At 45.7% G+C, this 13,789-nt stretch overlaps 1 protein-coding gene across 6 annotated transcripts in view; it reads right to left on the bottom strand.

Moving 5' to 3' along the window:
* Positions 1 to 13,789, bottom strand: part of LOC147634804 (uncharacterized) — a 135,952-nt gene that overhangs the window by 45,412 nt on the left and 76,751 nt on the right. The gene's annotated exons all lie outside the window — the stretch shown is intronic.

The following is a 13,789-nucleotide window of genomic DNA, read 5'->3' as shown; positions in this document are numbered from 1 at the left end:
CCTCAAGATCATGAACTAGCACACCATTACCCAATCATGGCCGCCTCATCCAAATGGTCTCTCTCCAGTCTCCTGTAGGATTTCAGCCCAGTTTTTGGTGTATTTGGTCATACTTAATAGAAGTCTTCATTTTTTAAAAGAAAAAACTCCAAACCCTAACAGGCTGGTTGTGACAGCCTCCATCCTCGCTTAGGAAATATTTGATGTCTTTTGTGCAGGCAGAGCCCTGGCATCATGGCACCTGTGGACAACACATCCGCCCAGCCTCACCCCGATCTACCCTCTGCCAACAGCTACACCAATCTGCTGCAACCAGCTCAATAATGCCCATGGCTGTTCCAACCTGCTGCAACCAGCTCAATAATGCTTGTGGCTGCTCAGGATACAGGTCCCCAGGGGTTGCGACTGCGCATTCGCACTTGGAGTAGCTTGGATGCAGAGTTTGCAGATGGTACTCCTGCCTATCTTATTGAATCGGAGGGAAACCTCCGATGCTTCACAGCAGCGATTGAGGAGTTTCGCCTGGCTTCAAGGGTGAGGATCAACTAGCACAAGTCATGTGGTTTCTGGGTTAGCAACACCCCCAGCCCGACTTGGCAACCAGAGGACGAGTTTCGGTGGATTCCCCAGGGCACCCCTATGCACATGCCACATCGGCATTGACATCTCAACCGAGCACCAGATTGCCCCACTCCTGTTCAGAAGAGGCTTATGTATTGGAGCCATGCTCGGTTATCACACGCAGGCCGTGTGGTGGTGGCTAACCAGGTCCTTTTGGCCACCATGTAGTACATTACTTCATGCTCAGCTTTCCATCGCTCCTGCATTGGGCAGGTGCAGCAGCTGATTCGGAACTATTTCTGGTCTGGAGGACCAGCCAGGGTGAATGTTGCTTGGAGAGTGCTTATCTAGCCCCAAGCACAGGGAGGCCTGGATTTGATTGATCCCGCTACTCGGAGCCCTGTTGGGCAAGCTGATTGTGCGAGGACTTCAGCCAGGGGATGAGACCTGAAAGGATTCTTTGATCAGCCGCATCTCCTATCGCCTTCCCACCTGAGGCCGCCCTTGGACACCAGGGGAAAGATGAGGCTCCCCTCCGAGATTACTGCATGGGTTTCAAGGATTGCTTTGCAGCGAGCCTCTTCCACACTTGGCAGCTTCTCCGCCCCGCCCTTATCCAGGTGCCGCCCCTCAGCCACGAGGGGAGAGAGAGGCAGCCCATCGTTTGGAGCCCCCACTTCCACTTGCCATCCGGACACTTGGTGGGCATCCACTCTTATCTTGCATGGGGCCGCCTCTGCCAAGGACCCAACCAGACATTTAGGACTTGGCTCCTTCCTGGGAGCACGCACCCCCCCCCCCGGCCCCCGCCCCGCCCCGCACGGGGCGATGCCCCATGGATGGCATCCTTTGCCCACATAGGACTTCCTCGGGTGGTTTTTGGCTTCTCACACGGCCATCTCACCAGGACGCACAAGGTGGACTCCAACGGCCTCTTGTTGGCATCATAGTGGTAGATAGGCGAGAGGTAGGCTGCCAAGGAAGTGGACTATGTTGGATATTCGGAGTTGTATGTGTGTGAATACTCACTGGTGTGTGTGGGTAAGTGTGATTGCTTCAGCCAAAAGAGCAACGTTATGGGCAGAGATTTATTTGTGACTATCCTTGGTTGCATAATGCTTTCTTGTGTGGGGATTTTAACAATGCCCCTCAGCATGGGGATTAGACATTCGGATATGCTGGCTTCTGAGAGGTTTCATTGGAATGCAATGATAAATACTTTACAGGCTGTTGATTTGTGGACTCAAATGTGCCCTCGGGTGTCTGTCTTCACTTTTCATCACAACGCTTTTTCTCAATATCGAGCCCGCTTGGATAGATGGTATTTATTACATGCGGATCAATATAATGATTTTATATGCAAAATTTGGGTGGATCACTGACTAGTGTTATCTGATCATGTATCACTGTGGATGGGGCTATACTTCAGACTACAATTAGATGATCGTCCTTTATACCGCCGTCGTCCGCTTCTCATCAATAATCGTTACCTCTCGCATGATATTTTCCATAATTTGGTCAAGGAGGTCATTACACCGCTTAAGTTGCAAATGCTGGAATGTACGGATGTGGCCTGGTATTGTTTTGTTCAGAGGATCCAACTCATCATTAGAGACTATGGTCACTGGTATATGCATGAAGAAAAACAGAGAGTCCATAATGCAAAAGAAACTTGTCAAGCTCTAGCAGAGCTTGCTTACATCAGGAATCTTTCGGTGTCTGAAGAAAAGGATTAATGCAATGCAAATATGGTCTTGCTGAAAATGACAGATGTAAGTTCGAAAAATGGCAAGTCAAAGCCAAGCAACGGCCATTCAAGGATAAGGGATGCTCTTCAAAGGATTTCTTCAAAAGCTTACATTTTGAACGCCAAAAAGAAACCATTAAACGAGTCAAGACCTTGACGCAAACTTGGACATGTTCCAAACAACAATTGGCCAATAAATGTGTGTCCCACTATGCGCATGTCTTTGCTACTACAGGTCCTATTAATTCCCAAGTTCAGGCTGCCAGGGATCACTTGCTCTTTCATGTTTCATGCATAGTATCCCAAGAAGAGGCACCCTCTATGGAACAATGCTTCAAAACAATTGGGCACTTGGAAATCTCCAGGTTGGGATGGTTTGACTGTGGAATTCTTCTTGCATTTCTTGGATGATCTCAAACATGCATTGCTTTTCATGATTAATGGTGCTTGGTGTACTTAGAAAATACCCAAATCATGGAAAGAAGGGCTTGTAAAACTTCTTCCAAAAAAAAAGCCTGTGTGAGACCTTTGTTGATTGGCGTCCAATTAATCTAATGCCCGTAGTATACAAATTGGTCGCTAAAATGTTGGTCAATAGGATAAGAGGGGTACTTTATGCAGGCTACACAAGGCGCAATATGATCTTGTTCCGCGCAGACATAGAACGGATAACATTGCAAATGCCTTCATTGGGGTTGAATATGCAAAATACAAAACAAGATGTGCTTATTTTGCAAGTGGACGTAGAGAAGGCCCTTGACATAGTGCAATGGGATTTTATTGTGGCGACCATGTGCAAAATGGGCTTTGGAATTAAGATGTCCAATCTTGTGTATTGGTTGTATCAAGGTAGTGAGATATCATGTATTCTTGATGGTAAACTCTCTGACTCGTGGTCTTTGGGTAAGTCCAAACGTCAAGGATGACCTTTGAGTGCCTTATTATATGCCATAGCAACTCATCCTTTGCTTCTATAAATGGATCATCTTACTCTGCAAGGTGTCCTTCGTGGTCTTCAATTGCCATATGACAAGTATTTTGTGGCACAGGCTTATGCAGATGATCCCTTCTTCATGCCACGAGATGATCCTCGTGATCTCCGCGTTGTGATGCATGCCTTGGATCTGTTTGGTACAACTGCACGTCTCCGAATTAATTTTCGCAAATCCAAGCTTATCCCTCTCAAACCACAAGCTTGGCACAATGTCTTGTGGCCAGGGACTCTTGTTCCCTCCAATAAACTCATTAGCCACTTGGGTTACCCACTTGCATGGCATACGTCGTTCAAACTCCACGCTGATTGGGTTTTGCAAAGAATTAATGCTAAATTACAGTACTTGGAAGTTTGCCACATGGCCTTTACATATTAGACTCCCTATAGTGCAGTCCATTCTCATTGCATATATACAATTTTTCTTGCCTCTGCTTGCTTGGCCAAAGAAGCACTTCAATGAGTACATGTTTGCTATACCAGAGATACTTTGGAAAACCAAACACAATACTAAAGGCCTCACACTGCTACAAAAAGACAAGCTCTGTACGCCAAGAAATCATGGGGGCGTTAACATTCTCGACATTCATACACATGTCATTGCCAAGAAAGCCACTTTGCTCACTGATTTTGCAGCTCAAAAACAGCCTTGGGCACAGATCCTAGCAGCCATGTGCACCACTTTGAAGTCCACCACATTTGGTGCATGGAACCCTGATTACTAGGAGGTAGGTGGTTTTTGGGCACTTTACAGGAAAAATACCAGGCTGCCCTTTCAGTTCTAGGTTAATCATGGAGTGGAAATTGCTAACGGAGAAATTGGAATGCAGGGAAGATCACCGGAGGTTGGAAACACCATGCGTCTTGAAAGCATGCACTAGAGTAGGCTGTTTCGTGCTCCATTAGGCCTTCTTGAACCACGGAAAGCTTTCTTCCTCTCACAAAAGAATGTACGTTTTGTGGCGGATGTGGTCAATGATGAAGGTTATGTTATCTCCTTTCTGGAAGCAAGCCATAGGTATGGGTTGGGGATGCACTACAGGCCTCTATGGCATCTCATACGCAACCTCTTGCAGCCTCAACACTATGTGGTTGGTTTTTGTGGGTTTTCACCTCGCAATGAGGTTTTCCACTGGTAATATAAGAATTACTATTAAAAAAAAGTGGGTTAGTGTGTGTGAACCCACTCTTAGAGTGGTTAAGATAATATCTAGATATTTTACCTGTCTAACATAAGCAGTGATGTCATTCAAATGGGCCTCTAAGGCTATAAAAGCTTTATATCAATCATATCAAATCATTGTCTTCTCTTTGAGCATTATCATATCCATCTCTGTCACTCTCATTCTCTCTCTAACCATGGACTTCTTACATCCTCCATAGACTAGCCACCTCTCTCTAACCCTAATACCTAAAGCTAACAATTGGTATCAGAGCTGTTTAGGGTTAGGGTTTCACTTCTTTAGGGTTAGGGTTTCAGCATCTTACCCACACCCACCACGCTAGTTCCTCAGTCCTTGGCCGTTGTTGCTGCTCCACCAGTTCCGCCCCTGTGCTCCCCATCACTAGCGCTTCCACCTCTGCTGCCACCTCTCAGCTTCAGCCTCAACATGCATGTTGTTCACTGCCTATCATTAGCATGAATTTGGGGTTTTCACAAATCAGGTAAAATCCAAAAAATTGAAGCCTCTACATGCATCAAAATTTGGGGGCTTTTTCAATTTTAGTTTTCTACAAAATTGAGAGCAAAATTGGCCCAGTTGAAGCTTCTATAGTGATGAAAATTTGGGGCTTTTCCAAATCTAGGAAAGAATCAATTAGAAGCCCAACATACTGCCTACATACACTATGGATATGATCAGCAATAGGCCCACTTTTGAGAGGTTCTCCGGAGCCAACGTCCCTCCATGGCAAACCAAGATCAGATTGTTGTTGATGCGTGATGGGGCCAGGAATGTGGTCAAAGGATCCAAAGATAAAAGAAGAATAGAGATCCCTTGCAATGCAAGCTTGGCAGGACAAAAATGACACAGCACTCACACACATCGGCTTGGAACTAGCTGATAGCCTCATCCATCATCTTGACCTGGACAAGCTAGCCAAAGAGGTAAAGGAAAATTTTGAGAATCTCGATTACAAGATCAATAATTCCAAAGTTTTTCTCAAGCAGAAGTTTTTTAACAAGAAAATGAAAGAAGTTCAAACTCTGCAAGAGCATCTGAGCAATCTAGATCAATTCTTTAGCAACTCACCACCCTCAAGGAGCAAGTTGATGAGGACGACATTAAAGTGGTCCTATCCAGTATAGAAGAGATTCCAAAGTATGCAGAGACCCTCACTGTTCTCAAGGTGGCTTGTGAGATGTCATATCAGGCATCCTCATTGATGAGGATCGTTGTCTCAAAGAGCTTATGGACGCTGGAATTGAAGCAAAGAAGGAGTTCATGTCAAAGATAAAAGGCAAGGGAAAACCACACAGAACTAAAAAATGCCCTTACTGCAAAAAGCCTGGACTCTAAAGGCAAATGCTTCAAGTGACAAAGACGAAGATGTAGGAAAGACATCCATGACACCAGAAAAGGCCCTCACAGTGATGAATAATCTTTTGCTTGATGAGGAAGATTACGAATGGGCTTTCTAAGTATTTTTTTATGTGTCAAGGGTTCTCTGCCCAAGATGTCTGCCAAAATCAGATAAATAATCTTGTGTGTGTTTTTCATTCATGTAAGCCTTGTTTTCTATAAAAGGCTCCTTGTTTTCAACATATCCCTACTGAGGTTCAAGGGGGATTGCTTTGGGAAACCGATGTAGGCACAGTCGTGAGTGGTCAAGCTCTTATGTCAGGCTTGATAGGAAAGTTTCAGGTGTTGACACAGTGTGATCTTTTGTATCAGGTGTTGCAATTTAGAGCCCAAATCACCATGGCTAATGAGGGTTATCTCAAGGATCTCCACCATCACTCCGAAGGGGATTTGTTGGATATTCGGAGTTGTATGTGTGTGGGCAAGTGTGTGTGATCCCAGTCTTAAGAGTGGTGAGGATAATATCTAGATATTATACATGTCTAACATAAGCAATGATGTCATTCAGATGAGCCCCTAAGGCTATAAAAGCATTGTACTTGGTGAAACTTTGTATCAAATCATTGTCTTCTCTTTTGAGCATTATCATCTCTCTCACTCTCACTCTCACTCTCTGTCTAACCATGGACTTCTTACATCCTCCATAGGCTAGCAACATCTCTCTAACCCTAATACCTAAAGCTAACAAACTATCAATCCCCTCCTCTAGAGGATAAAGGCATCACATCCTGGCGACTAGCTTTGGGAGAAGAGTGTAAGAGGATACAATGTGTGCTGTATACAAGAGAATACAATGTGTGGTGTAAGAGGATACAATGTGTGGTGTATACAATGTGTGGTGTAAGAGGATACAATGTGTGATGTATACAAGAGAATACTCACAAGAAGTAGGATTTTTCACAACACAAAACTTTAAAACACAAATTGCACAATATCATATGGAAGCCACACACCACATCTTTATTAATATTTAAAATTTAAACATCATCGCAAAAACCCAATGGCAAAGCATCCTCCGCCTTTTCACCTCCGAGCCGAGCACTGCTCAGAGCAAAAGTCACTTGGGGGACGATCACTTGGGTTGCAAAGGCAAGGGAGACCCTTTTTTACGAGGACGACAAGAGCGGCCTAGCACTATGCCTATCCCACTTGTACATGTCGATGACTCTACTATAGCAACAGCCCCGATTCACTCTTGGACACCAAGTCACGCACTAGTTCGAGATGGGAGATGTTCAAGTACTTTGCAGCATGGCACATCTAGGGGGCTAGGTGCAGCAAGGCCATTGATGGCTGGCTCACGGCTCCAATAGAAACCATCAAAACCATTCAGGTCGATCTCATCCACACCCAGAGAGGCCACTACGAGATCTGATTGGTGATTCAGATCGCATGATGCGGTATCTTAGCTGCCTGGCATGTGACTGTCCATGGGCTCCGAGGACGCGTCGAAACCCTCTGGACATGTGTGTGCACACCTAATGGGACTGAGGCAGTGGTCTTGTGTTTTGCAGGTGGTAAGTGACCCCAAACTAAAATTACAGGTTATATTTTATTATTCTAACGTTTATATGAGTGCAAGTATTCACATACACTTAAATTTGGGCAAACAAATTATAAAGTGTTCACATACACTTAAGTTTGGGCGGACACTTTATAGAGTGTTCACATCAGTTGGACCAATTTTTAATGAAACTTGACCATTACTCAAGGTGGGCAGCCCTTCATGCAAGAATAACTCCACGAGTTCCTAATTTGGGAGGGGGAGAAGCCAAAAAGCAGCTAGGTGCCTACTTCCAACTGTTTTTGGAGTGGAACACTTTAGGGTTTTTGACAGGTGCCAGTTTGGCATGCTGGACAGCTACTCCACGGCTGGTCAACTTCTTCCAGGGCTTTTTTATAGCTGATCGCTTGCTCCCACAGCTGCTCTACAGACAAAAGCAATTCTTCTCTTTCTCTCTCCTGAAGCAGGCGACTACTTCTGGCTCATCTCCAGAGTTGGTCAACTCCTGTACAAAAGATTTCAGGGCTGAATTTTGATGCTCCAATGGCTCTGTGTTCAAGGCAAACAACAGGGCTTGGCATCCATCTCATCTCTTGGGGTGACCTGTACAGCATGTTTGTGGGCTGAAAATAGTGCTGTTCAGTCCAATTCAGCAAGGTTCTTCGCCAGACGAATTTAAGGGCAAACAGTATCTAAACCTGCGTGAAACCTGTGGCTCTAAGGGTCCATGGAATCTTCGGGTGGCCAGAGCTAGGGTTTTCATGGCTGGTTATTCGGGACAACACGTACTCCTAGAGGGTGTGATCACGTACTAGAGTATGGCTATGGCCGTGGACTCTTGTTGAGGCCTCGGGCAACTGTTTTATTTGTTTTCATCAAATTCTAGATGTATTTGGTGCCAGCCTGTAGAGTGTTTACTCTCTAGCACCCATTCTCTAGTACTGGAGTATGGAACACTCTGTTCGTAATAAAGATACCTCGGGGGGGGCTGGCCCAGCTTCAGCCCTAGTGCTGTCTTGTGTAGGCTTTCATATTGTTGTTTCAAAGATTTCAACGCATGATTATGTATTGTCAAATGCCTATGAATTATGCCATGGATTAAAATTTGCTATGCACATGTTTCCGGATTGTGACAGCTACCATATTCGGTCACATCCCGTTCCTTGGATGTCAAAATAGGCCGGTGACATCCCCTCGGCTTCTAATCACTTGTCCTCAACTAAAAAGCTTACTGATATGCCACATGCATCCCACATTTCCTGATATGTCACATGCATCCCGCACTTAATGCCACGTCGACATATCTATACAGCACATATCTCTCTGTCTCTTTTCTCCACATATCTATCTATCTTGTGCGTTATCTTCGTCACAAAAGATTGCTGAATTCTGTCCATTGAAGAACCTATCTATTCATCAACCTTCCGCATGTTACAATAGTATCAGAGCTTTCTTCTTCAAGTGTGAAAATTCAGCTAGAATACCAGAAATTGGTTTCGCCTGTGTGGTTGGTTTCTAGACTCTGGAGGACCACCCCTTTTGGTGTGACTCCTGTCCCTTCAAGGACAGTTGGTTTTTAGCCTCCGGAAAGTCCCCCACACGCATATTGGATGGTTTTGTTGCGGTCTGAAAAGGACGTGACTATTCCCACTATGGCAAACTTCAACGAAGAGAGAACAAAGAAATCCGGAACAAGGAGCACCAAGCAGTCGTTCGGGGACGGTAGGCATGAGTGTGCACGAGATGGTCAAGACTATGATGCGAGCACTCACAAACCAGAACACCAAGTTGGAAGAGCAGAAAGTGCAGAGCTTGGTCCTCGAAGAAAGAACCCGTGCTCCAGCCCCTTTTTATCCATCTCCCCCTCTCTTTCCCAAAACCCAACAGCAAATCCTCTTCCAGGCAACCCTCCTGGAGGGTTACTACCGCAACCGAGTTCAACACACTTGCGTTGCAAATGCAAGCACTGGAGATTTGATTGATAGAAGACTATGAGGCAGCATCCCATGCTGCCACACCAGAAGACACCAAACGACACATGGAGCACAAAAGATTTCTTGCGGCTTTAAATGCAAGAGTGACACCAGCTTCATCCTCGAGTCGTCCTCCCAAGAGGATGAACTTCAATAAGTATAATGGTAAACTTGATCCCACGACCCTTTATTCTTGGTTGCATCAATTCAAAAGCTTATTTTGCTGCTATTGAGAAGAATGATACTCCCAGAGTGATCTTGGCTAGTTGGTATTTAGAGGGCGAGGCCATGCCATGGTGGACTCAATGGGCTCATGCCCATGCCAGATTCAGTATAGCAGCTTATGTCAGAGACAAATTCGTCTTAGATCTTAAGCGGCGGTTTCTACCACCCCATTACCTTGAGTGACTCAAAGACGAGTTCAAGGGAGCACGTCAAAACACGCAACCAGTCCTGCAGTATGCCAACAAAATTTCGAACTTATGTTTGCAATTGGGCAATTTTGATAAGGACAATAAAGGGCAGCTCCTAAATGGCCTTCACACACAAATCCAGTGGGACTTGCGTATGTTTCAACCATCCACCTTCGAGAATTCACTCTCGGTTTCACAGAGTGCTAAGATGAAGTAGAATGGAGGAAAGACTTCCTAGTCTTCCACTCCCAAGGCACCCACCTCGAGAGGAAAAGTCCGAAACCAGATGGGGTCTTCCACGGGACAAAGCACAGGAACCTCTGGCTAGAAGAATTCGACCAATACGCCCAAGCTTACTCCAAACCAGAAAGCTCAAGCAAGCAAGACCGGTGGTAAGGTGAGTCTAGAAGAAACAACCCCGTACAAGGAGGGTAGGTGTTTCTTTTGTCAAACAAGAGGACACACTTCTAAGGATTATCCAAAGAAGACTACCAGTGAGCCCCACTCCCACGCAAACCCCAACGGTCGCCTCTAGTTCTTCGGACCACAGTTCTTTGGTTGGTGCAATCATTAGTTGGGAGCTCGAAGATAAGCAAAATGGCGACCCAGACATGGTGTATGAGCGCAATGAATTGCTCAAGACGTTTGGCTACATAGGTGGCCAAAGATTCGGCGTCTTCTTTGACAGCGGCAATACGGAGGATGTGGTCACAAAACAGGCCGCTCAACAAGCCCGGTTCATGTTGACTTCGGTAGACAAGAAGTTAGAGGGATTTAGCACAAGCATGACGACGAGCATCAAGTTTGAAGCTCAAGGTGCTAAAATAGTTATTCAAGGCATCAAATTTGTGCGAGATTTTATGGTTTCCCCTCTTGTAGGAGCACACATTATTTTTGGAATTCAATGGTTTCACAAGTTCTAGCCATACATTGAATGGGAAAGGCACACTTTTCGAATTACCTCGTCTGTGTACAAAGCCCCAATAATCATTAAGGGTGAGCCAAGGATCCCAAACTTTCCTCTCATAAGCCACATGCAGGCTAAACGAGAAATACGGAAAGGCCCACAATATGCAGTGATTTATATCCAGACTGCCCAAACGATGGTCAGTACTTCCAAGAAGTACCAGGCTCTCCATGACAAGTTCCAGAAGATTTTTCTTTGGGACAATCTCCCTCCCCAGCTTCCCTCGTCTAGATCAAACAACCACAAGATTGACCTCCTCCCAGGCTCGGATCTCCCAAGCAAGTTTCCATACCGTCTGTCCAAGGCTATGGAAGCGGAGTTGGACCACCAACTCCAAGAGCTGTTGCAACTGGCTTCATACGCGCTAGTATGTCGACATTTGCCGCCCCGATCCTGTTTGTTAAGAAAAAGGATTTCCCTAGCACTACAGATTAGAGTGGGAGGACTACCCAATGGGTGGTATCAACAAGGACATTTAATGACACCTTACAAGCACTTAAAGATGCTACACCTGGTATCACTTGGGACATGGACACCATTAGCTGCGTCAGAGTTCGCAACAGCTATGTGATACTGCTCACTTTTTACACAAGAGAACAACAAGCTACCGTACTCAAGCAGTCTAAAAATCTAATTGGAACTACCCCTTTATTGTTAGAAAATATCACACCAACAAAACTCAAACAAATGGGAGCAGAACTCCAAAAGGTCAAAGCCACACAAGCAGCAGTGCTCCAAGAAGAACAAGAAATCAAAACCAGTGGACTCCCAACCTTGAGATGATGATTGTGCGTTTGGCCCCGACAAGCATGTAGACTCTCAGTTTATTTTCTCTTTTTGTTAATTACTAGATTGAGACCTCTCCTGTTCTATGAATTATATTTGGCCACATATTACACCCCCATTATGGTACTGGTTGGAGCTAGACAGATCTGCACTGCATTCTTGTATACCCTACGCATATAGGTTGCATACTGAGCCTCTAGCAGTAGTGCTCCATCCATCACACTATCATAGCCCTGCGAAAATGGAACAGCACAAGTGTGGGCATGGTGGTTGCAGAGTCAAAATATTGAATGATTCACATGGGGGGTGCCCGGACAGAGTTACAGATGTGTGGACATCCCTAGGTGTGAAGGGGGGAACTAGAACATTAAACTTTAATGTTTAATAAAGTTGCCCCTAGGCCTTAGTGGCCCCTAGGGACTTTTAAAGTTTGGGGCCCTAGGATTTTTATGGGGAGGAGGCCACTCCACTTTTGGAGTGTGTGCTTCTCTCTCCTCCCCCTCTCTCTAGCTTTTGGGAAAAAGAGTCGTGGAGCACTCTTGTGGGTTCTCATGCGTGGAAAAGCAAGGAGGGGAGCAAGTCGACTGCAGAATTTACTGGTTGCTGCTGTTTTCTCTGTGCAAACCAGCCGTACAGCCTTGTACGGACAGGCTGCAAGTTCTCTCTTGGTACAGGCTACGTACAGGAGCTGCTGCGGGTCTTTTTCTCTGCTGGACAGGCTGCGCACAGGCTCTGTACAAACTGTGCAGACAAGTACACAGCAGGTACAACACTGTACGACTGCCGTACAGTGTACGGACAGTCCAGGTACAGCAGTACGGCTGCTGGCGGCGCAGGACAAGTTCTGGACAGACTGACTGCGCAGGTTCAGGCGAGACCAGTATCAAGACTGCAGGCGGCGTTTGCAAGTACAACTCCTGGCACGTATCCCGAGGTAGTACAGACGGGTACGGGGCTATTTTTCAGATCTGTATAATCAAAGACAGCATAGAAGTGAACACAAGGAAGGAGGGTACAACAAGTACGTGCATGCGTGTGAAGTAGGGTTGTGGAAACAAGTGCCTGCAAGTACAGATTGATACCGTTGCTTCCTCCAGTGCTGTTTCACGAGCTGATTTTGGTAAGCTCCTCATCTGTTCATCTATTTCTCTTTCTACTGCTTGATGTCTGTTGCATATATGAGCTATCTGGCCCCTTGTGAGAGGAGGGGTATGGCAGATTGACAAGGGTTGAGAGAGAGTTTGGACAGTACATGTATGTATGAGCTGAGATGTTGAATCATGTACTTGAGTTATGCCAGATGTATGCTCATGGCTGCCCTGCTTAGTGGTCTTGGCTGATCAGAGGGAGGCACAGTGTGTTATTTGGAGACATAGATCTGTGTGCATAGATCCTCTGTGCTAAGAGGTATTATGGGCCGTCAGATTGGACATACAGGTGTAATCTCTTGGCTGATTTTTGTTGTACTCAGCCATTCATATTATTGGAATCGAATAAAGAAATACCGCAAGGGGCGCCAAGCTTTGGGGCCAACAGGTGTCACTTTGTTTTCAGATTTGGGCGCTCTAGCTCCAATCTGTTTTGTTTTCATATCTAGACTACAAGTGGACGGGTGACTGCTAGTCTACCGCACTCTGGTTTCTATCAGAGGCCGGTTTCAAGGTTCCGTTGCCGGGACCAATCATCAACTTTCTGAAGGGGGTGAGCTCGTGGTTGCTTTGAAGAAAGCCATTGCTGAAAATTCAGCAAACATGTCTGATACAGAGGATGAGTACTTCTATCATGAAGAAGAAGAGCAAGAGACTTCTCGTGAGAGAGATGTATCTGAGGATATTTTTGCAGGAGAACAGGCTGCAGATGTTGAGCCTTATGAGGATGTAACACAGCCAGAAGATGTACATGGTAAAGAGGATGATGATGCTCGGTTCAAAGATCGCTTGGCTAGTGTTATGGATGTATTTATGCAGCTCACACAGAGTGAGAGATTTGCTGAATTTATGAGATCCCACACAGAGCTCGAGAAAAAGAGGAAGGTTCGTTCTAAGAATCTTCCACAGGGTCATACTGGTGCCATCCCACAGGAACCATCTTTTGGCCAGTTTCCGAATATGCAGCATGCTTATGGTGCAAACTCTCAGAGTTCCTTCTATGGACAGCCACCTATTCCTCAGCAGAATATGCATCCAGGTTATTTTGGTGGTGGCTCGGTGTTTCAATCTATGACTGGGGGTTACCCTCAAGGAGGCATGGGTATGCACGGGCCTT

The sequence above is a fragment of the Cibotium barometz genome, chromosome 10 (genome assembly GCF_041138505.1).
Source record: "Cibotium barometz isolate CiBa-2024 chromosome 10, ASM4113850v1, whole genome shotgun sequence".
NCBI classification, from domain to species: domain Eukaryota; kingdom Viridiplantae; phylum Streptophyta; class Polypodiopsida; order Cyatheales; family Cibotiaceae; genus Cibotium; species Cibotium barometz.
Note: the sequence above shows the minus strand (reverse complement) of the source record. Positions and strands in the feature narration are given on the sequence as shown.